Below are 23,200 nucleotides of genomic sequence, written 5' to 3' on the forward strand. Positions count from 1 at the left end.
TTATCAGGTGCATAAACGTGTGGGACTATTATGTCCTCTTGATGAACTGGTCTCTTTATTAATATGAAACAACCTTCTTTACTCTGGTAATATGGTTTACTCTGAAATATGTTATATCTGATATTAATATAGCCACTCCAACATCTTTTCAACTACTGTTAGCAGAGTATACCTTTTCCATCCCTTAATATATTTGTATCTCCATATTTAAAGTGTGTTTCTTGTAAGCTACATATAGTTGAGTATTGCTTTTTTTAAAATAAAATCTGACAATCTCTGCCTTTTAGTAGATGTTTTGACCATTAACATTTAATATGATTATTGAAAGGGCTAGGTTCAAGTCTATTAGCTTGCTATTAGTTTTGACTTTGTTGTTTGCTTTTTTGTTTTCGCTATGCCGGGCAGCTTGTAGGATCTTAGTTCCCTGACCAGGATCGAACCCAGGCCCCCAGCAGTGAAAGCGTGGAGTCCTAACCACTGGACCAGCTTGCTATTAGTTTCTGATTTGTCCCTTTTCTCCCTCTTTTTCTGCCTCCCTTTAAATTAAGCTAGTGTTTTTTATGATTCCATTTTATCTTTTTTGGTTACTAGCTATAACTCTTTGTTACTTTAGTGGTTGTGTTAAGGTTTGTAGTATATAGCCTTAATTTATCACAATCTACCTTCTGGTGATATGTTTCTTTACACACAGTACAAGAACCTTAGAATAGTATACTTCCATATATCAGCCTCACCATTGGCCTTTATGCTATTGCTGTATGTATTTTATTTTTACAAATGCCATAAACCCCACAATATATTATTATTGTTGTTGTTGTTTAAACAGTCAATTATCTTTTAAAGAGATTTAAATAATAAGAAAACAAATATATATATTTTCCTATGTAATTACCATTCTGGTGCTCTTCATTCTTTTGTGTGGATCCAGATATCCATCTGGTATTATTTTCCTTCTGCTCAAAAGTCATCCTTTAACATTCTTGTAGTACATATCTGCTGGTGACTAATTATTTCAACTTTTGCATGTCTGAATACATCTTCCTTTCACCTGCATTTTTTTAAAGATAGTTTTGCTGGGTCTAGAATTCTAGGTTGACAGGTTTTTGTCTTTGAGTGCTTAAAGATATGAGTCCACTGTCTTATTGCTTCCATTGTTTCTGACAAGAAATTGGATGTTATCTTTCTTTTCTTTGTAGGTAGTATATCTTTTTTCTCTGGCTGATTTTTAAAATTTGCTCTTCATCTTATTTTTTAGCAGTTTAATTATGATGTTCCTTTATGTAATTTATTTATGTTTATAGTGCTTGAGTATGTTCAATTCTTGGATCAGTGGATTCACAGTTTTTGTTATGCTTAGAAAGTTTTCAGTTATTATTTCTTCAAATAGTTTTCTGTCCTCCTTCCTCCTCCTTTGTGGACTCTAATTATTCATATTTTAGCTCAGTTGAAGTTGTCCCACAGTTTACTGATGCTTGTTTTTAAATTGCATTCTTCTTTCAGTGTTCCTTTTGGATAAAATCTTTTGCTTATGCCTCATATTCACTAATTTGTTTTCACTAATTTTTTCTTCTGCTGGGGCCTAGAAATTTCTAATCTGCTGTTAATACTACTGAGGAATTTTCCATCTCGTACATTCTAGTTTTCTTTCCTAAAAGTTAGATTTGGGTCTCTTTTATACCTTTCACTTGTCTATTTAATGTTTTGAATTATGGAATATAGTTATAATAACAGTTGTAATATCCTTCTCTGCTAATTCTAACATCTGTGCCAATCTGGGTCAGTTCCAAATGATCATGGGTCCTATTTTCCTTTTTCTTTGAGTGCCAAGTAGTTTTGAATGGTGCATGTACTTTGTTGCTGAATAGTTTTATCTTCCTATAAATTTTAAGCTTTGTTTGGCAATGTAGTTAAGTTACTTAAAAAGTTTGATCCTTTCAGGTTTTAATTTTATGATTTTTCAGATGGTCCAGAATAGTGCTGTCTAGGGATAACTATTTATAGCTTCTGAGGCAAGACCTTCCCCATTTCCTGTCAATGATAAGTTGTTTCACTCTGACTGTTGGGAACAGGTCTATTCCCAGCACTTTGTGAGTGGCAAGTACTGTTCTCTCTAAAATAATTTTACCTTGACTTTGGGTAGTTTCCTCACATGGTTGTGTTGATCGGTACCCTGCTGGACATTGGAGGGAAATCCTCTGGAGTTCTTTATGATTTTCTTCCTGTAGCTCTCTCTTCCTGGCATTCTGTCCTATGGATTACACCTGCTTTGACCTTCCTAGACTGTCAGCTCAATCTGCTCAGTTCAAAGGGGCCCACTGTACCTGGCTTGGAAACTCTCTCAAGGCAGTAAGTTGGGTATAATACTAGGGTTCAACTCATTCTTTCCATTTCTCAGGGATGATTGTCCTTCTTTGCCTGATGCCCAGTATCTCCAAAAGGGTCATTTCATGTATGTTGTCTGCTTCTTTAGTTTTTTCAGGAGGTAGAGCATATCCAGCCATTGTTATTCATTCTTGGCTGTAGCACCATCTTTTAAGGAAATCAAAGTTGGACAGTATCAATCTAGATTTTGAATGGAGAAATTTACAAAATACAGAAAGCAATAGCCACATCGGGTTAAAACCATTAACCCTTAAAGCTTGTTTTTAAAAGCACCATACCAGTTGTAAAGACAGTTTCTGTTTGACCCTATGACAGAGAGTGCACAAACTCCATCATCTGTCCTCGCCCGAGAGCTGAGCAGATATTCCTGTGCAGTCTGTGGTGAAAATAGGCCCTTGGTGAGTTGTGCACTTTAGGAGCCTGTCAGTCTTGATCATTTCTCCTATCTCAAAGGTCCCCCAAAGGAAAGATGAACAATGACTATAAAGCAGCCCTAAGCAGAGTACTGTCTTCCTCTGGTTTATTGTGAGTCTCGTGGTTAATATTGGGCTCCCACAGGATCTTCCTACATGAGCTACCTTTTATTCTCTGGGGAGCAAGGGAGAGACATCACCTTTGCCAAATCTGTGGGCTATAACCCAAGCCCTAAAGGAGAGATAAAGTTGCTCAGACACTCTCCCAGGCCCCTCACAGGGCTGCACCAAGAGACTCCAGAAAGGGAAAGGTTTCCATGCAGAGGATCATTTTCTTCCTGTTGACAAACAATATTTGTGTAACTTGCTTGTCAAGCAGTAGCTACAGCAGTAGATATTGTCTGCAAGTTGGGGGTACTGCTGTCCCCATGATAGAAGAAGAAAAGGAAGAGGAGCAGGAGGAGACAGAACCTATGTGAGATATCAAAATGTTTGGACTCCCTAGGCTGGAAGAAGCGGCACCTGGACTCACAGGTATACCTGAGTTCAGAACCTTTTTGGGTGTGAAGGGGCAATTTCATTTTCTCCTGTCACTGCTAAAAACTGGGCCTTTAATGAGAGAAGAATGCAGACAAAGTAGACAAAGACAAGAGAGAATTAGCAAAACATGAGCAGGTAGTTTAACCATGGTCCAATGCATTTTTATCCCATGGACACCAACGTTCCCTGAAGTTGATTCCATACCAGGTAACACCATAGGGCACTACTAGAAATATTCTTTATAGCTAGACCAACAACTCTGAAGTAAAAAAGCTGTAGTTTTAGAGGGATAAATTAGGAGTTTGGGATTAACATATCACATTCCTATATATAAAATAGATAACCAATAAGCTCCTCCTGTATAGGGAACTCTACTCAGTATTTTGTAACAACCTATAAGGTAAAAGCATCTGAAAAAGAATATATATATATATATATATATACACACATATATATATATATATGTATATATATATATACGTGTGTGTGTATATATATATATATATATATATATATATATGAAACTGAATCACTGTGCTGTATACCAGAAACTAACACAACACTGTAAATCAACTATACTTCAACTAAAAAAAAAAAAAAAAAGCTGTAGTTTTACTTCACTTTTTTTCTCAAACTACTCCCTCAAGAAAGATCCTCTTTTAGCAGTTGATACCAGGGTAAAAAATGGCATAAAGAAGTATGAACATACAAGCTTTTCTCTGAGTTTCAGTTTTTATTTACCATTATATTCTCTTTAGGAGAACGAGACCTAAGGTTCCCTACTGAGATTTTGTGTAATGACAAAATTTATTTTAGAGGAGCATGGCCACAATGGCCGAGTAGGAAGACCCTGAGCTCACCTTCTCCCATGGGCACACCAAAATTGCAACTATTTACAGAGCAATTATTGATGAGAAAGACCTGAAGACTAGCAGAAAAGATCTTCTACAACTAAAGATATAAAAAAGGAACCATAATGAGACAGGTAGGAAGGGCAGAGATGCAGTATAGTCAAGACCCATATCTCTGGGTGGGTGACCCACAAATAGGAGGATAATTACAATTGCAGAAGTTTTCCCCAAGGAGCAAGGAGTCTGAGCCCCATATCGGGCTCCCCAGTCTGGGGTGTCTTGCACCAGGACGACAAGCCCCCAACATTTGGCTTTGAAGGCCAGTGTGTCTTACTTTTGGGAGAGCCAGAGGGCTGTGGGATATAGATAATTCACTCTCAAAGGGTGCACACAAACTCTCACACACTCAGGGACCCAGGGGAGAAGCAGTAATTTGAAATAAGCCTGGATCAGACCTACCTGCTAATCTCAGAGAGCATCCCGGAGACACAGGAGGCAACTGGAGCTCATCCTAGGGGCATAGACATTGGTGGCAGACCTTTTGGGAGCTCATTCAACCCCGAGGACACTGGAGCTGGCAAGCACCATTTTGGAATCCTCCCTCCAGCTTATTAGCTCTGGGACCCAACCCTGCCCACCTTATTGTGGGCACCAGTACTGGGACACCTCAGGCCAAGCAACTAGCTGGGTGAGGACATAGCCCCACCCACCAACAGGCCTGCTACCTTAAGACCCCCTGAGCTCACAGGTGCATGGGGACCCAGCCCTGTCCACCAGAGGGCCCAGGAACTGGCCCAGCACACCAATGTGCCAGTACAAGCAGTTTAAAGTTAAATGATCTGAATAAGAAAACACCACTCTCTGGAGATAAAAGTCTTTCACTGCAGACAACCTAAAAGCAGAAAGCTATCTTGTAAATGTTAAATTGGATATATGATGCTATAAAATTATGAGCAAAATATACCCATTCCTATATGATGAGATATCCATTTTATTCTGCATTTTCAAATGGCAACAAATAATTTGTATCAGATGAGACATATCCCATACAATAGTCACTTCTCCAAGACAAAACAAAAGTTAGTAAACTGTACTCTCAATATTTGTATTCTTTATTTGACCTGCTCTGTCTTCCTTGGATTTAGAATTTGGAATATGGAAAATCTGGGTTTAAACTTAAACATACAACCGTGACAACATCGGAGTTGCTCTAGGGAGCTTTTCTCTGCAATATAACGTAAAGAAATGCTCCCTTAAGGCAGGGTCTAACGCAGGCTTGACATCTGGCACAACACACAGTCTACAACAAAACAGCCTCCTGATTTTTAATTGGCCAGGAAGAGTGAGAAGCCAAGAGTCATTTCATAGTGAGGGTGGAAAGAGGCACATGTGTATGCAGGACGGGAGGGGAGAGGCAAAGGCGGCTCTACGTGTAGTTCCATCCTGCTTATAAGAATCATCTGGGGGGGGGCTTCCCTGGTGGTGCAGTGGTTGAGAATCTGCCTGCCAATGCAGGGGACACGGGTTCGAGCCCTGGTCTGGGAAGATCCCACATGCCGCGGAGCAACTAGGCCCGTGAGCCACAATTACTGAGCCTGCGCGTCTGGAGCCTGTGCTCCGCAACAAGAGAGGCCGTGATAGTGAGAGGCCCGCGCATCGCGATGAAGAGTGGCCCCCACTTGCCACAACTGGAGAAAGCCCTCGCACAGAAACAGACCCAACACAGCCAAAAAAAATTAATTACTTAATTAATTAATTTAAAAAAAAGTATCAGTGTTAATTTAAAAAAAAAAAAAGGATCAAATCCCAACTAATTTTGAAAGCTCCCTCCTCAGCAAGACCCTAATAAGCAAAACCTTACAAAAAAAAAAAAAGAATCATCTGGGCAGAGACTTGAATTCCCATCGCAGTACTCTGCAAGGTCACATGCATTTTCTTCCTGCCTACATACATATCCAGATGGATGTAACTGACACTTACGACAGCTAAGTCCAATACTACAGTTGGCATCATGTTTCAGTTTACAATCTGGCTGGCAACATTCATTGTTTTTACAGCCCTCTTTTGAGCTACAGTCACATTCCTCTCCTTTGCCCACAACTTTGTCTCCACATCTCTTCCCTAAAAATGTTATCTCTGGTATATTATTCAGACAATCAGCTATTTTATATATTAAGTCTAAATAATTGATAAAACTACAGCTACTAAACCCATTATGCCCAAGACCCACGATGCACCTAGGACTGCCTCCCTTATACCGACAAGAGTCCTGAGTCATGCCTCATTCCCACAGCATGTCCCAGTTCATGTGTAGACACAGAAGCAGAAGAAACCATGTTCTCAGTTCCAAGAATACTAGTTGATGCACCATGATACTTATCACAAACACCTCCAATCTAGCCCCTCCCACGTGCATCACCAAAAGAATCTTTTTCAAATAAGTGTGACCAATCTGTTTGAATTTGAGGATACTGGACATCTCTTCTATACGTTGAAAAACAATGCAGAACATTTAGCAATTGTTTTTCACTAGTATTTATTTCATCACTCTCAATCCAGATTTGAATAGCTGCTCGATGTATCTGTAGATTCAGTGCCTGAAATTGAGAGTCCATAAAACCTGCCATGAGAAGTCCTTCAAAAGTGATACGGGTTAGATTATATCCCCTGAACACAAACCTCTTCGGATCAAATACGAGGAGCAATTCCATACACTTTCTGTGGCTATGTCTGCTAGTATATTCCAGCACCTCTGGTCTCTCACGTCTGGTGATCTGCTGTTCTATTTCTTCATCGGTTAAGCCACAGGCATTAGTGATAAAATCCTCATCCTTTAGGAGATAAAAGATGTACTCGAAGCTGGAGGCGTCTTTGATGGGCTCAATTTGGAAAACCCAGTCATCCATCTTCAGAATGCCTCTGAGGCCCCCCAGGCATGTACTTAGCGTGGCTTCAGACTCCTGGGAGCCTTCCACAAAGCCCATATAGTTGCAGTCTCTGGGTAAATAAGGGTGATCCTGCAGGAGGTCTCTCTCCTCCTCGAAGGAGAAGACTCGCAGGCGTGAGGGCAACAGGAGCCTGTTGGGCCTCAGGGAGAGGACATAATTCCTGCCCATCGGGTTCAGGAGGTAGGACACCTGTCCTGGCACGGTCTGTTTCTCCATTCTGGGGTTCAGCTTCCTGGGGATGATGATTTACCCCACTCGGGGTGTAAATTAAAATCCTGTCCCAGGCAGCGTGGGCCAGCGCGGTTTGCCAGCAAGGTTAGTATCAGGTTGCAGCTGCCCAGGCACCGGGAAGTCTCCATTGCCCTCCAGCCTGAGCCTGGGCCCAGGGCCCGGCAAGAACCACAGTGGCCACCACTAGAGGCGCTAGAGGGTCCCGCGCAGGGCCAGACAGGCTGCTGGCGCAACCGGAGCTGCTCTGCCTGTTCGCCGTCCATCTTTCGGCGGCGTCGCAGCGCCCCTCGCAGGGCCTGGCCGGCCTATTCGGGCGCGGCTGTGGGCCTGAGCTCTCGGGGAGCCGGGCAGAGCGCAGAGCGGAAGTACTCGAGGAGAAAGAGCGCGCGGTCGCGCGGAGGGATTCGGAAGGGAGAGGCGAAGGGGGCCACTCTGGGGTGAAGCGGCGGGAAAATTGGGAATCTATGAGAAGTATAAAGACCAATAACGTCTTCTCTTCTGGTGCCTGCCCTCTGCATCGCTCGACACTGAGTTGGTGTTATTTTAAAAATCAGAATGAAGATTTTATCTAGAGTTCTGGGTCTTAGCTGTTTTCATTTCTTAAGCTTATTGGTACAGTCTTCGGAAGCAATCTGGTTGGATAAACTAGTCATTGGAGAGCATGGCAGTCTTACAGATTGCCTTTTACCAACCTGTGGAAAGCAGTATATTCGACCCAAGTCATGAATATTTGGGGGAGAATAACGGAGCCATATCAAATCTGCTTCTATAGGCAAGCAGATTAGCCTGCCTTTTCTGGTGATTGTGAGAGCCCCATCAGCTGGTCTGCCCTTCTCCTGGCACCCTTTTATCACCTACCCGAGGATCATTCTGTGGTGCAGAAACAATGAGATACTTGTTTGAAGACTGCTCCAGTCCAGGTCTTTATGTGCCTTGGAAAATATATATTATATTAAGTACATGCATGTATTCACTTAGTGCAGACAGTATTAGGAAAACAGTAACGTACATGAACAATAACAATAAAGCGTACTAGTTGGGAATTTCCATTTTTTCTACATGTTATATCTCTTCAGTTGTTGAGAATTTTTATTTTTTGTATGTAAACTTTGAATCCTGTGACCATGATAAACTAAAAAATTAATACTAGTGATTTTAAGATTTCTTAGAATTTTCTACATACATGTTTTCTGCAGAGAGTTTTATTTCTTCATTTCCACACTTCATTTCTTTTTATTCCTCTTTTTTTCCTTATTACATTGGCTAAGATCCCCAGAATAATATTGAATAGATGTGATGAGAGCAGACATCCTTACATTCCTCCCTATCTTTGGTGGAAAGAATGCAGCATTTCATCTTTAACCATAGTATTAGCTGTATGTTCTTTTTTTTTTAACATTGTATGTTCTTTATAGATGCATTTTGTCAGGTTGAAGAAAGTTCATCCTATTCCTAGTTGGCAAGGGTTTGTTTCTTTTTAAAAGTATCCATGAATTTCAGTTTTGTTGAATGTTTTCCACATCTATTTAAATAACTTGTATAATTTTTCTTCATTCTATTAATAGAGTGAATAATACTGATTAGTTTTCAAATGTTGAACAAACTTTGCAATCATGGATAAACCAGACTTGGTCAGGATGTAAATATTATACCTCATATATGTCTGCTTTTGATTTGCTAATATTTGTAGATGATTTCTTGTGTCTTTGTGTATGAGAAATAGTTGTATGTAATTTTTTTCTTATAAAATCTTTCTCAGGTTTTGGCATTAGGGTTATGCTTGCTTCAAAAATGAGTTGGGGGCTTCCCTGGTGGTGCAGTAGTTGGGAATCCTCCTGCCAGTGCAGGAGATACGGGTTCAAGCCCTGGTCCGGGAAGATCCCACATGCCACGGAGCAACTAAGCCCATGTGCCACGACTACTGACCCTGTGCTCTAGCGTCACAACTGCTGAGCCCCCGTGCCACAACTACTGAAGCCCACGTGCCTAGAGCCTGTGTCCACAACAAGAGAAGCCACCACAATGAGAAGCCCACGGACTGCAACGAAGAGTGGCCCCCGCTTGCCGTAACTAGAGAAAGCCCACCTGCATCAACGAAGACCCAACACAGCCAAAAAAAAAAAAAGAGTTAGGAAGTTTCTTCTTTCTCTATTCTCTGAAATAATTTATGTAATATTTGTATTATTTATTCCTTAAATAAATGAAAGAATTCAATAAGAAATCATCTGGGCTTGGATTTTGCTTTGTTTCAGTTTTTTTCTTTAATTATTATGAATGTGATTTCTTTCATATATAGAGGGAAATTATTACCTCTTTCTTTTGGTCAGTTTTGGTGAATTGCATTTTTCAAGAGATTTGTCCATGTTATCTAAGTTGTATTTATGGGCATAAAGTTGTTCATTATAATTTTTATCCTTTTAATGTATATAGCATATATCATCTTTTAAATTCTTGATTAGTTGGCTAAGTGTTTATCAGTTTTATTAATCTTTTCCAAAAATCAACTTTTGGCTTTGTTAATCTTTCTATTGTTTATTTTCAATTTCATTGATTTCTGCTCTTTATTATTTCTTTTGTCCCACTGACTTTGTGTGTAATTTGCTTGTCTTTTTCTAGGTTCTTAAGATGGAAATCTACATCATTGATTTTCAAGCTTTCTTCTTTAATATAAACATTTAAAGCTGTATATTTTCCTCTAGGTACCTCTTTAGGTGATCCCACAAACTTTAGTATATTGTGTTTTTATTTTCATTAAGTTTGAAGTATTTTTCAGTTTTTTGTGATTTCTTTTTTCTTTTTTTTGTGTATTATTTAGCAGAATGTTATTTTAGGCTTTGCTAAGGCTGGTCTAGAATAGGTCTTATTCTAAAGCATGGCACTTATTCCTAAGGTACAGACTTTCTGGTGTCTCAGCTGAATACCTAGTGTGCTAATGAGGTATTAATGAGATCTCCCCACACCCTGGATGGGCAGGAACTCCATCATTTATTTACCAATCCTGCTGGACCTCAAATATCTCTGACCTATACTCAACCTTATAGTAGCCATTCTCTGTTTAACCTCAGTTAGTCTTTTCCTGTGCAGATACAGCTCAATCCTTGGTAAAGTATTTACATGAAATGCCCACAGGGAATTTTGAGGTCACCTCTCTGCACAGCTTCTTTGTCCCTTCTTTGCTGGATGGAGAAGGCATGTGGCAAAGGATATGGGAGGCTTCTAGGAGCTGAGAGAGGCCCCTGGATGATGGCCAGCATGAAAATGGAGACCTCAGTCCCATAATCACAAGGAACTGAACTCAGCTGGCAACCTAAGTGATCTTGGGAATGAATTCTTTCCCAGAACCTCCAGAAAGAAACAACACATGGATGACAACCTAATTTTAGCCCATGGTACCCTAAGCAGAGGAGCCAGCTAACCCATTCCTGGACTTTTGACCCATTGAAACTATGAGATAATAAACAGTTTTTGCTTAAGTTTGAAGTTTGTGGTAATTTGTTATGCAGCACTAGGAAATGAAGCAAATATGGAATAAAAAGGACCTTGGAGTGGTGACAAGTACTAGACCATGGGGAAGGGTTGCCTGTACACTGAACAGGCTGTGTTGGGTCTGTTTCTTTCTCATCTAATTAGTATGCTCTATTAAGGTGAGCAGCTATACACAGATATTGGCACCAGATGAGTCCTGCAGAAGAATGAATTGCATGATATAGAGTAGACAAGAATACCTTGAATCTGGCATCATTCTATCATAGTGCAAGATTCAATAAAAGAGACTCATGGGAGTCTAATGATTTATTCTCTTTTTAACATAAATAAGTTAATATGCAGAAGCAAAAGAGACTATGGAAGAAAAGTCAGAGTTACCACAGGAAAGCAGTTTACATTCTCATGATTCATCATGAGTGTTCTATTGGAGGGAAGTGGTGTGAGGTTTTCTCTTCACAAGCTAATCCTCACCCTGGGAAGATGTCAGAGAGCTCTGGATTCAGAGCACATTTGTTGGGGCTGCTGACTAGTTATGTTTTCTGCAGCTGGAGATGTGAGTGGTGTGTTTTCATGGCCACTACGGGCCTCCATATGTTTGCATTACTCAAAGCCAGAATCGAATAAATCCCAGAAGGTCTGGGTATTTCCCTTTCCTCAGTTACCCCAGGAAATGGCTTCAGGTCCCTCTGCAGAAGGCCTGGAGGAAGATTTACAGCATACACTTGTGGCTGCTTTGCAGGGTTCAGTCTTTCTCAAAGAGACTCAATCTCCTCTCAGTCAAGGAGTTCCAAGTCTAAGAACAGGAAGCGAGGTCACAAATTCCACTATGGTGACTCAGTTACGTTGCTGTTACCTCAAACCAGATTATTTTCTAATTATTATGTAAATCAAACCATTTTGTAGTAGATTTCTTGTCTATTTCACTCCTTGGGACCTCACATGATGATTAATCACCACCACACATCCCTGCCCCTCAAGGAATATAGTTACTCCCAGCTTGTCTCTTGATGGTTAAGTGCCACCACCTGTCCTGTGTTCCTCCAGAATCCTGTTGTTCCCACCAACATCATGGATGTTGGAAGCCAAATCCATGCCACTCTCTCCCACCATTACCTCCAAGCCTACAGAAGATACACACCACAAGGCCTTTTCCTGGGTGCCGGTGCTCTTCTCATCCATGCATGTCTTAATGCCTTGGTGAAGAGAATGTCTTCTGCACCTTCCTTGCTGGGAGACAAAGAAACAGGTAAATACTGCTACACAGACCTACTGACAATTGGGACTGTGGAAGAGGGGTCTGAAATGATGGAAAGATGCCGCTACTGCCAAAATCTCAGTACCAGAGCAGGGAGGGAGAGGGGAAGAATACTGACCCCCACTCTCTTCTCATCTTCCAGGCTCCATCGGGTGCCTCCCATTGGCCAGACCCGAGAGCCTGCAAGCAAGGGACCCCAGAGCATGCATCTGGAAGAGGACAAGGCTCCAGTGGCACAAAGCAAGACAGAGATGCTTGGAGAGTGGATCAAGGGGCAAGTGGTAGGGAGGGTGAGTGTGGGACAACAGAAGAATACCAGCTAATACATTAGATAACACTAATTTCATACTTTCTGGGAGTTGTTCTATGCATTTTACATGTGTTAAACGGATTTAATCATCACAAAACCCTGCAGGGTAGAACTATTACTATTCCTGACTTAGCAATGAGGAATCTGAGTCTAAACTCTCACACCATCTGTGCTCACATTCAGAAAAGAAAATTCAGCATAAATCACTAAACCAGGAGTCAAGGTGTTGGGGTTTTCAACTGTCACTCCAACAGACATGTTATAAAGAGCAAGCCGTTTCCGGCTTTTTAAATTTGACCTTAAAGGGTCCAGTAGCATTGGGGCTGGGGCAGCCATGTTCAATTATGTGTTGAGGAATATACAAAGAACGCCAAGCTAAAGGAAAAAGCAAAAGACGTCCAAAGGGAACTGATCATGCGACCTCAGAGTCAATGGCTGCATCATCCACTAATGGCTTCTCATTTCTCCAGAGAGTCCACAAGGCCTAGCCATGCTTTGTTTCTGCTAGATGTTTCTCTGTCCTTTCAATAAGCCCACTTGGATTTGAACTGGCTGGAGATTATTTCTCCTTCATCAGAAACAAAATCTCAGCTGTACACAGTCTCCAATGAACCGTGAGTGCAGAGGTCAGGCTTATCCCTGCTTTGATTCCACTATCTTCCTTACAAAATGAGGAGGAGGGAGTGATGACCGCCAAATTCTCCTCTGGCCTTGACATTCTGTAATTCTGGTTCCTTTTCAATCACTTTGATTTTGGAGGCATATATCCTAAAGTAGCCAGTTGAACACCTTCTGTCTACTGTGTCCAGGCATTCCTAGGGTTATTTCAGATAAAAGCCTCTTAGGTTGCTATACTCACAAACATTGAACCAGTTCCACGACCATCTGTGTCATGGCCATAAATTCGCTCATTTGATGTGTGCATAAAAGGAAGTAGACAAACAGCAAACTTGCATATTATAAATTTTGTCATATAAAAAGGAAACAAAGGCAAGACATTTCAATAAAACCATAGATTTATCAATTTTAAGGCCGAACCCCATGAAGAATGGCCATAAAATTCTTATCTAAAGAACGTTTAAGGAATTGTTGGACAAGGGACATCATTCAAAGAGGTGTGAAGAAGTTTCTCAGCTAGCATATGGTCTATATTAGAAAGAAAAATAAACAAAGAACTTGTGTTTTCTCTGGAAAAACAACTGATGGCCTTTTCGGAAAAAATTACCTCTATTTGACTCTACACCTTGATATGGAGGCTTAAATTTGATGCCCCCTTGCTGTTTCTTGGCATTAACCTGGCATTCCTCTCTTTTTAAATCTTCAAAAGACCCGAGTTTCTCCAGTTATGATATTATTCTGTTTGACCATCCTTATCTTCAAGGATTACCAAGAAAGGACAAAGAATGTATTTACCTGCCCATGGGCACAGGTATCATGATTCACCATGAGACACTTCCCTGCTAGTGACCCCAGGGCCTCCTGTTCTCTAATCACTTGAACACTCTGTATGGTTTGATTGGAACTCATGCTGGTCCTAGGATTCCTTATACAATTGACCTACTCCTTGAAGTCCAGGATGATGGTGGTGGTGGACTTGACTCTGTATCCCATACTCATGTTCTTGAAGTCATCAGCCATGTCTCCAGACAAAAAAATTCACACGTATAGATAGAGGAACCCCTTTGGAAGTAGCAAAACTTTCTCCCTTCTCATACATTATTGGTGAGAATGTAAAAAAATTTACCCTCTATGGGAAGAAGTTTGGAAGATTCCTTATAAAACTAAACAACTACCTATTCTATGACTCAGTAATTCCTAGGTATTTATCCAAGAGAAATTAAAACATATGCCCACAAAATGACTTACATGAAAATGTTCATAGCAGCTTTATTATTATAACAAAAACTGAAAACATTCAGGTATCTATCAATAGAATGGATAAACTGTGATATATTCATTCTATGGAACACTAAAAGGGAACAATACAAAGGAACAAATTATTGATATACAAAACAACATGGATGAATCGCAACAGTTTATTGAGTTGAAGCAGTCATGCACAAAAGAATACATACTCTTTAATTCCATTGATAGAAATTCTGGAATTTAAAATTAATCTTTGATTAAAAAATATCGGAACAGCTCTTGCCTATGGATGGGGTAGGAATTGATCAGGAAGGGACACAAGGAACTTTCCAGGTGATGGAAATGTTCTATAGCCTTATAGGGGTTTGATTTATGCATTTGTATGTACTTGTCAAAGCTCTGCAAATGTATACTAGGTATTTGTGCATTTCGTTGCATGTTAATTTTACCTCAAATTTTTTAAAAATGTAAATAAATATTAAACTTTAGTAAGTGATATGTATGTTGAAGTATTTAGAGGGAAGTGTACTGATGTCTGCAAACTACTTTGAAATGCATCCCAAAAACCCCATGGATTGATGGGTAAATTGGGAGATGTGTAAATGTATAGCTATATGGTAAAGCAAGTATAGTAAAATGTTAATGATAGAATCTAAGTGATGAGCATGCAGGTAGAAGTATACCACCTTTGTAAAAATCTTTCACTTTGTTTTATGTTTGAAATTTTTTGTGATGGTGAAGTATTTCAATTGTTTGGAGATCCCACAAGGAGGGAAACCGCCATCCACATCATGCCAGCCACATTAAGGATTGACTATGTTCATTAGAGCATCATCTTCTCACCCAGAATACATTTTAGAAAGTGTTCATTTTTTAAAAATCTGATATTTATTAAGTTCTTAATATGTACCAAGCACTGTGCAAAACTCTTTGCATTCATTATCTCATTTAATGTTCAAACTTTCCTATGGTAGTTGTACAATTCATATCTGATTTTATTAGTAGGAAGATATTCTTGAGACTAAGTATCTACCCAAAGACCCCCAGTTAATAAGAAGCAGAGCCCAGTGAGAACCTGAGTTTCTGATGCCAAACCCACTAACAGACAACTACGTTCCCTGTCTCCCTCCAAATCCATTATTTGCCTCAGGAATTCTGCACTTCAATGTCATTCTTTTAGAGATAATAAGGAGCCCAGAAAAGAATACAGATTGTCCCACATGTGAATTCTCTTCTCATTAAGGTCTGAGTCATTTTCTTTGGGTAGTCTTTAATCCCGTACTCCTGAGTGATGTAACAGCACAGGAAATGACTATCTTACTTTTTGAATTAAGAAGAAAATACAGTTAACTCCCCTACATACGAACGAGTTCCATTCTGAGAGTGCGTTCATAAGTCCAACAAAGTTAGCCTAGGTACCCAAATAACACAATCGGCTATGTAGTACTGTACTGTAACAGGTTTATACTATTCACACAAATAATACATAAAAAACAAACAAACAAAAAATAAAGAAAACATTTTTAAATCTTACAGTACAGTACCTTGAAAAGTACAGTAGTATAGTACAACAGTTGGCATACAGGGGCTGGCATCAAGTGAACAGGCAAGAAATAAAGATACTGTTCTACTATACTCTATACAGTATATTGCACTTTTGTGTACAGTAAAGTACACAAAAGTGCAACCACTTGTAGAGGATGCACGCACGTGACAATGTACGCCAGACACATGAACTAATTTATGTGGTTGGACATGTGAATGCACGTTCGCATCTTTGAGAGTTCGTAACTCGAAGGTTTGTATATAGGGGACTTAGTGTATTAAAAGACTGACACTTTCTAATGAACTTAACCATACACTTATTCCATGACCCAGCAAGCCCTCTCCTAGTGATGGAATGAAAACGTGTGTTTCCCAAGAGACTAAGAATGCTTATAGCAACTTATAGCTTATAGCAACTTTAGTCAGAAGTTGGAAATAGCTAAAATGTCCGTCAGCCAAGAATGAGTAATCATAATAATAAATAACCTGTGCTATATTCATGCAATGGAATGCTACTCAGCATTATAAAGAACAAATTATTAATACAGGTAACAATATGTAAGAATCACAAAACATTACATCAAGTGAAAAAATACAGACACAACAGAGTACATATTATATGATTTTTTTCATACAAAGTTTCAAAGAAAGGCAAAATTAATCTATGATGTTAGAAGTCAGAATAGTTGTTGCTTTGATGGGAGGATTGGATGGAAAGGAGCAGGAGGGAATTTTCTGGGGTGATGGAGATGTTTTATATCTTGATCTGGGTTATTGTTACGCAGGGACATATATTTGTCACTTCTCTTTTCTGCTCCCCTCCACTAAATTTCATGTTTATTGCTCAGAAGCAGAAATATTTGGATACAGGCATACCTTGTTTTATTGAGCTTTGCAGTTATGTGGTTTTTTTTTTTTTTTTTTAACAGATTGGATGTTTGTGGCAACCCTGCCTTGAGCTAATCTATTGGTGCAATTTTTCCAACAGCTATTGCTCACTTCATGTCTCTGCCACATTTTGGTAATTCTCGCAATATTTCAAACTTTTAAATTATTATTATATTTGTTATGGTTATCTGTGATCAGTGATCTTTGATGTTACTATTGTAATCGTCTTTTGGCACCACAAACTGTACCCGTATAAGACAGTGAACTTAATAAATACTGTGTGTGTCTGGCTACTCCACAAACCCACTGTTTCCCCATCTCTCTCCCTCTCCTCAGGGTTCCTTATTCCCTGAGACATAACAATATTGAAATTAGGCCAATTAATAACCCTACAATGACCTCTAAATATTCAAGTGAAAGGAAGAGTCACACATCTCTCACTTTATATCAAAAGCTAGAAGTGATTAAGTTTAGTGAGGAAGGCATGTCGAAAGCTGAGATAGGCTGAAAGCTGGGCCTCCTGCACCAAACAGTTAGTCAAATTGTGAATTCAAAGGAAAAGTTCTTAAGGGAAATTAAAAGTGCGTCTCCAGTTAACACATAAATGATAAGAAAGAGAAACTACCTTATCGCGGATATGGAGAAAATTTTAGTAATTTGGGTAGAAGATCAAACCAGTCACAACACTTCCCTAAGTCAAAGCCTAATCCAGAGCAAGGCCCTGGATTAATTCTTCAATTCTCCAAAGGCTGAGAGAGGTGAGTAAGCTGCAGAAGAAAAGTTTGAAGCTAGCAGAGGTTGGTTCATGAAGTTTAAGGAAAGAAGCTGTCTTCATAACATTAAAGTGCAAGGTGAAGCAACAAGTACTGATGTAGAAGCTGCAGCAAATTATCCAGAAGATCTAGCTAAGATAGTTAATAAAGGTGGTTACACCAAACAACAGATTTTCAATGTAGACAAAACAGCCTTCTATTGGAAGAAGATGCCACCTAGGACTTTCATAGCTACAGAGGAGAAGTCAGTGCCTGCCTTCAAAGCTTCAAAGGACAGGCTGACTTTTGTTAGGGGTTAATATAGCTGGTGACTTTAAGTTGAAGCTAATACTCATTTATCATTCAAAAACTCCTAGGGCCCTTAAGAACTATATTAAATCTACACTGCCTCTCCTCTATAAACGAAACAACAAAGCCTGGACGACAGCACATCTGTTTACAGTGTGGTTTACTGAATATTTAAGCCCACTGTTGAAAACTACTGCTCAGAAAAAGAGATTCCTTTCAAAATATTACTGCTTATTGGCAATGCACCTGGTCACCCAAGAGCTTTGATGGAGATGTACAATGAGATAGATGATGTTTTCATGCCTGCTAACACAAAATCCATTCTGTAGCCCATTGAGCACAGGGAACTCTGCTCAATATTACGTAACAACCTAAATGGGAAAAGAATTTGAAAAAGAATAGATACATGTATATGTATAACTGAATCACTTTGCTGTACAACTGAAACTAACACATTGTTAATCAGCTATACTCCAATATAAAATAAAAAGTTAAAAAAAGAAGTAATTTTAACATTCAAGTCTTATTACTTAAGAAATACATTTCATAAGGCTATAGCTGCCATATATATGGATCTGGGCAAAGTAAGTTGAAAATCTTCTGGAAAGGATTCACCATTCTAGATGCCATTAAGAATATTTGTGATCCATGGGAAGAGGTCAAAATATCAATATTAACAGAAGTCTGAAAGAAGTTGATTCCAGCCTTTATGGTTGACTTTGAGAAGTTCAAGACTTCAGTGAAGGAAGTAACTGCATATGTGGTGAAAATAGCACGAGAACTAGAATTAGAAGTGGAGCCTGAAGATGTGACTGAATTGTTGCAATTTCATGATAAAACTTACATGGATGAGGAGTTGCTTCCTATGGATGAGCAAAGAAAGTAGTTTCTTAACATGGAATCTACTCTTGGAGATGATGCTCTGAAGATTGTTGAAATGACAACAAAAGATTCAGAATATTACATAAACTTAGTTGACAAAGCAGTGGCAGAGTTTAAGACAATTGATTGCAATTTTGAAAGAAGATTTACTGTGGGTAAAATACTATCAAGCAGCATTACATGCTACAGAGAAATGATTGATGAAAGGAAGAGTCAATCAGTGTGGCAAAATTCATTCTTTCTTATCTTAAGAAATTGCCACAGCAGCCCCAGCCTTCAGCAGCCACTACCCTGATCAGTCAACTGCCATCGGTATTGAGGCAAGACCCTCCACCAGCAAAAAGATTATGACTCGCTAAATGCTCAGATGCTGGTTAGAATTTTTTAGCAATAAAGTATTTTCTAATTAGGTTTGTACATAATAGACATAATGCTATTGCATACTTAATAGACTATAGTGTAGTGTAAACATGACTTTTATATGCACTGGGAAACAAAAAAATTCTGTGACTTGCTTTATTGTGATATTTGTTTTATTGTGGTGGTCTGGAACCAAACCCACAGTATCTTCAGGGTATGCCTGTATATGTTCTATGCTTCCATCCTACTAATAAATGTTCTTAGGATCTTACTTTTCACCCCAATTTGCTTATCAAGGTAATGTTTTTGAAGACAATCCCCTCAAAAATGAATTATAGTACCTGCTATTATACAATCTTTTCACACCTCTACATATGTGTAAGTTATTCAGAAAATATAGAAAATGGAAGCTAACATATATTGTGTATCTTCTATGTGTCAAGCACTGTCCTAGAGATTTTAATATATTGAGTTTGGCCCAGCAAACACGTTTTGAGCACCATCCAAGTGCCAAGTGCCCAAGATAGAGATTAAGTCACATCCCTGTTCTTGAGAGTGGCATCCTGGCCCACGAACAAATAATTTCCATACAATGAGGGAAATGCTATTACAAAGGAGGGGCTGGTTTAGGGCAGGGTTCACGGAGGAGATAAAGCCTGGGATGAATGTACTGAAGGATGAAGAAGAGAGCTAATCATGTACAGACTTTTCAATTTAAAAATCTGTGACATAACTTCCATTGTGCTTCTTAAGCAAATCACCTGAGGCTTTGTAGCTGGCAGAGCTTGTCACATATATAGACAATAGATTGCCCAGGAAATGTGGAGAAGGGGAGATTCCTCTATACCACCTGTCTCCTACATTGGGGCTGAGTGGGTTGTCATAAAATCTATTGTCGCCAAGATAAGGGTTTCTCCAGACTGGCTGTAATCAACACCTCCTCGGTGACTCATTTCCTCTCTCCCACTGATAGGATTTGTTCCAGTATCTTGGGATATTACAGGGCTTGCTTGCAACAGTACTCATGGTCAATATCTCCGTCAAATATAATACGACAATGTCCAAGCCTGTAAAAATTTGCACCCTAGCAGGGGCAAGGAGAAACTCTTCAAAAGTTTCTTAAAATAATGAGGGGTTTATGCTGTTTTCTCAGGATTTAGGATTGGAAAATATTTCAAGACTCTCCTTCTCATTATATAATCACTTCAGATTTTTCCACATCCCTCTACCAGACTTTATTTTTCACATTCTCTTAAAGCACCTTTTTAAAAAATCTCTTTCTCTGATCATTCCATTAGGTACTCCCCACTCCCCTGCCCCTGCCTGATTGAGGTTCTTTTTTCATGCCAGTCTAACAGTACTAAAATGTTTAGCTGTCAAAAAGTAATCGACTTTTTTTTTTGAATTTCCGAATTTTATTTTATTTATTTTTTTATACATCAGGTTCTTATTAGTTATCAATTTTATACATATTAGTATATATATGTCAGTCCCAATCTCCCAAATCATCACACCACCACCTCCCCTGCCACTTTCCCCCCTTGGTGTCCATACATTTGTTCTCTACATTTGTGTCTCTATTTCTGCCCAGCAAACTGGTTCATCTGTACCATTTTTGTAGGTTCCACATATATGCGTTAATATACGATACTTGTTTTTCTCTTTCTGGCTTACTCCACTCTGTATGACAGTCTCTAGATCCATTCATGTCTACACAAATGACCCAATTTCGTTCCTTTTTATGGCTGAGTAATATTCCTTTATATATATGTACCACATCTTCTTTATCCATTCATCTGTCAATAGGCATTTAGGTTGCTTCCATGACCTGGCTGTTGTAAATAGTGCTGCAATGAACATTAGGGTGCATGTGTCTTTTTGAATTATGGTTTTCTCTGGGTATATGCCCAGTGGTGGGATTGCTGGGTCATATGGTAATTCTACTTTTAGTTTCTTAAGGAACCTCCATACTGTTCTCCATAGTGGTTGTATCAATTTACATTCCCACCAACAGTGCAAGAGGGATCCCTTTTCTGCACACCCTCTCTAGCATTTGTTGTTTGTAGATTTTCTGATGATGCCCATTCTAACTGGTGTGAGGTGATACCTCATTGTAGTTTTGATTTGCATTTCTCTAACAATTAGTGATGTTGAGCAGCTTTTCATGTGCTTCTTGGCCATCTGCATGCTTTCTTTGGCGAAATGTCTATTTAGGTCTTCTCCCCATTTTTGGATAAGGTTGTTTGTTTTTTAAATATTGAGCAGCATGAGCTATTTATATATTTTGGAGATTAATCCTTTGTCCGTTGATTTGTTTGCAAATATTTTCTCCCATTCTGAGGGTTGTCTTTTTGTCTTGTTTATAGTTTCGCTTGCTGTGCAAAAGCTTTTAAGTTTCATTAGGTCCCATTTGTTTATTTTTGTTTTTATTTCCATTACTCAAGGATGTGGATCAAAAAAGATCTTGCTGTGATTTATGTCAAAGAGTGTTCTTCCTATGTTTTCCTCTAAGAGTTTTATAGTGTCCAGTCTTACATTTAGGTCTCTAATCCATTTTGACTTTATTTTTGTGTATGGTGTTAGGGAGTGTTCTAATTTCATTCTTTTACATGTAGCTGTCCGGTTTTCCCAGCACCACTTATTGAAGAGACTGTCTTTTCTCCATTGTATATTCTTGCCTCCTTTATCAAAGATAACGTGACCATAGGTGCATGGGTTTATCTCTGGGCTTTCTATCCTGTTCCATTGATCTATATTTCTGTTTTTGTGCCAGTACCATACTGTCTTGATTACTGTAGCTTTGTAGTATAGTCTGAAGGCCAGGAGCCTGATTCCTCTAGCTCCGTTTTTCTTTCTCAAGATTGCTTTGGCTATTCAGGGTCTTTTGTGTCTCCATACAAATTTTAAGATTTTTGTTCTAGTTCTGTAAAAAATGCCATTGGTAATTTGATAAGGATTGCACTGAATCTGTAGATTGCTTTGGGTAGTACAGTCATTTTCAAAATGTTGATTCTTCCAATCCAAGAACATGTAAATCTCTCCATCTGTTTGTATCATCTTTAATTTCTTTCATCAGTGTCTTATAGTTTTCTGCATACAGGACTTTTGTCTCCCTAGGTAGGTTTATTCCTAGGTATTTTATTCTTTTTGTTGCAATGGTAAATGGGAGTGTTTCCTTAATTTCCCGTTCAGATTTTTCAACAATAGTATATAGGAATACAGGAGATTTCTCTGCATTAATTTTATATCCTGTTACTTTACCAAATTCATTGATTAGCTCTAGTAGTTTTCTGGTGACATCTTTAGGATTCTCTATGTAGACTATCATGTCATCTGCAAACAGTGACAGTTTTACTTCTACTTTTCCATTTTGTATTCCTTTTATTTCTTTTTCTTCTCTGATTGCCATGGCTAGGACTTTCAAAACTATGCTGAATAATAGTGACAAGAATGGACATCCTTGTCTTGTTCCCCATCTTAGAGGAAATGCTTTCAGTTTTTCACCATTGAGAATGATGTTTGCTGTGGGTTTGTCGTATATGGCCTTTATTATGTTGAGGTAGTTTCCCTCTATGCCCACTTTCTGGAGAGTTTTTATGGTAAATGGGTGTTGAATTTTGTCAGAAGCTTTTTATGTATCTATTGAGATGATCATATGGTTTTTATTCTTCAATTTTGTCAATATGGTGTATCACATTGATTGATTTGTATATATTGAAGAATCCTTGCATCCCTGGGATAAATCCCACTTGATTATGGTGTATGATCCTTTTAGTGTGTTGTTGGATTCTGTTTGCTAGTATTTTGTTGAGGATTTTCGCATCTATATTCATCAGTGATATTGGTCTGTAATTTTCTTTTTTTGTAGTGTCTTTGTCTGGTTTTGGTATCAGGGTGATGGTGGCCTCATAGAATGAGTTTGGGAGTGTTCCTTCCTCTGCAATTTTTTGGAAGAGTTTGAAAAGGATGGGTGTTAGCTCTTCTCAAAATGTTTGATAGAATTTACCTGTGAAGCCATCTGGTCCTGGACTTTTGTTTGTTGGAAGATTTCTATTAATTAATTTATTTATTTTTGGCTGTGTTGGGTCTTCGTTTCCGTGCCAGGGCTTTCTCTAGTTGCGGCGAGCGGGGGCCACTCCTCATCGCGGTGCGCGGACCTCTCACCATCGCGGCCTCTCTTGC

At 39.1% G+C, this 23,200-nt stretch overlaps 1 pseudogene across 1 annotated transcript; it reads right to left on the bottom strand.

Annotated features, from left to right (window-relative positions):
- Positions 1-5,947: 5,947 nt before the first annotated feature.
- Positions 5,948-16,223, bottom strand: LOC309607599 (disintegrin and metalloproteinase domain-containing protein 30 pseudogene; annotated as a pseudogene). The gene is made up of 2 exons: positions 6,588-16,223; positions 5,948-6,466 (listed from the first exon to the last, which is right to left on the bottom strand). The product of its transcript is annotated as a disintegrin and metalloproteinase domain-containing protein 30 pseudogene (transcript).
- Positions 16,224-23,200: the final 6,977 nt, after the last annotated feature.

Source organism: Balaenoptera borealis, assembly GCF_965194805.1.
Source record: "Balaenoptera borealis genome assembly, chromosome: 1".
In the NCBI taxonomy this organism is placed as follows: Eukaryota; Metazoa; Chordata; class Mammalia; order Artiodactyla; family Balaenopteridae; genus Balaenoptera; species Balaenoptera borealis.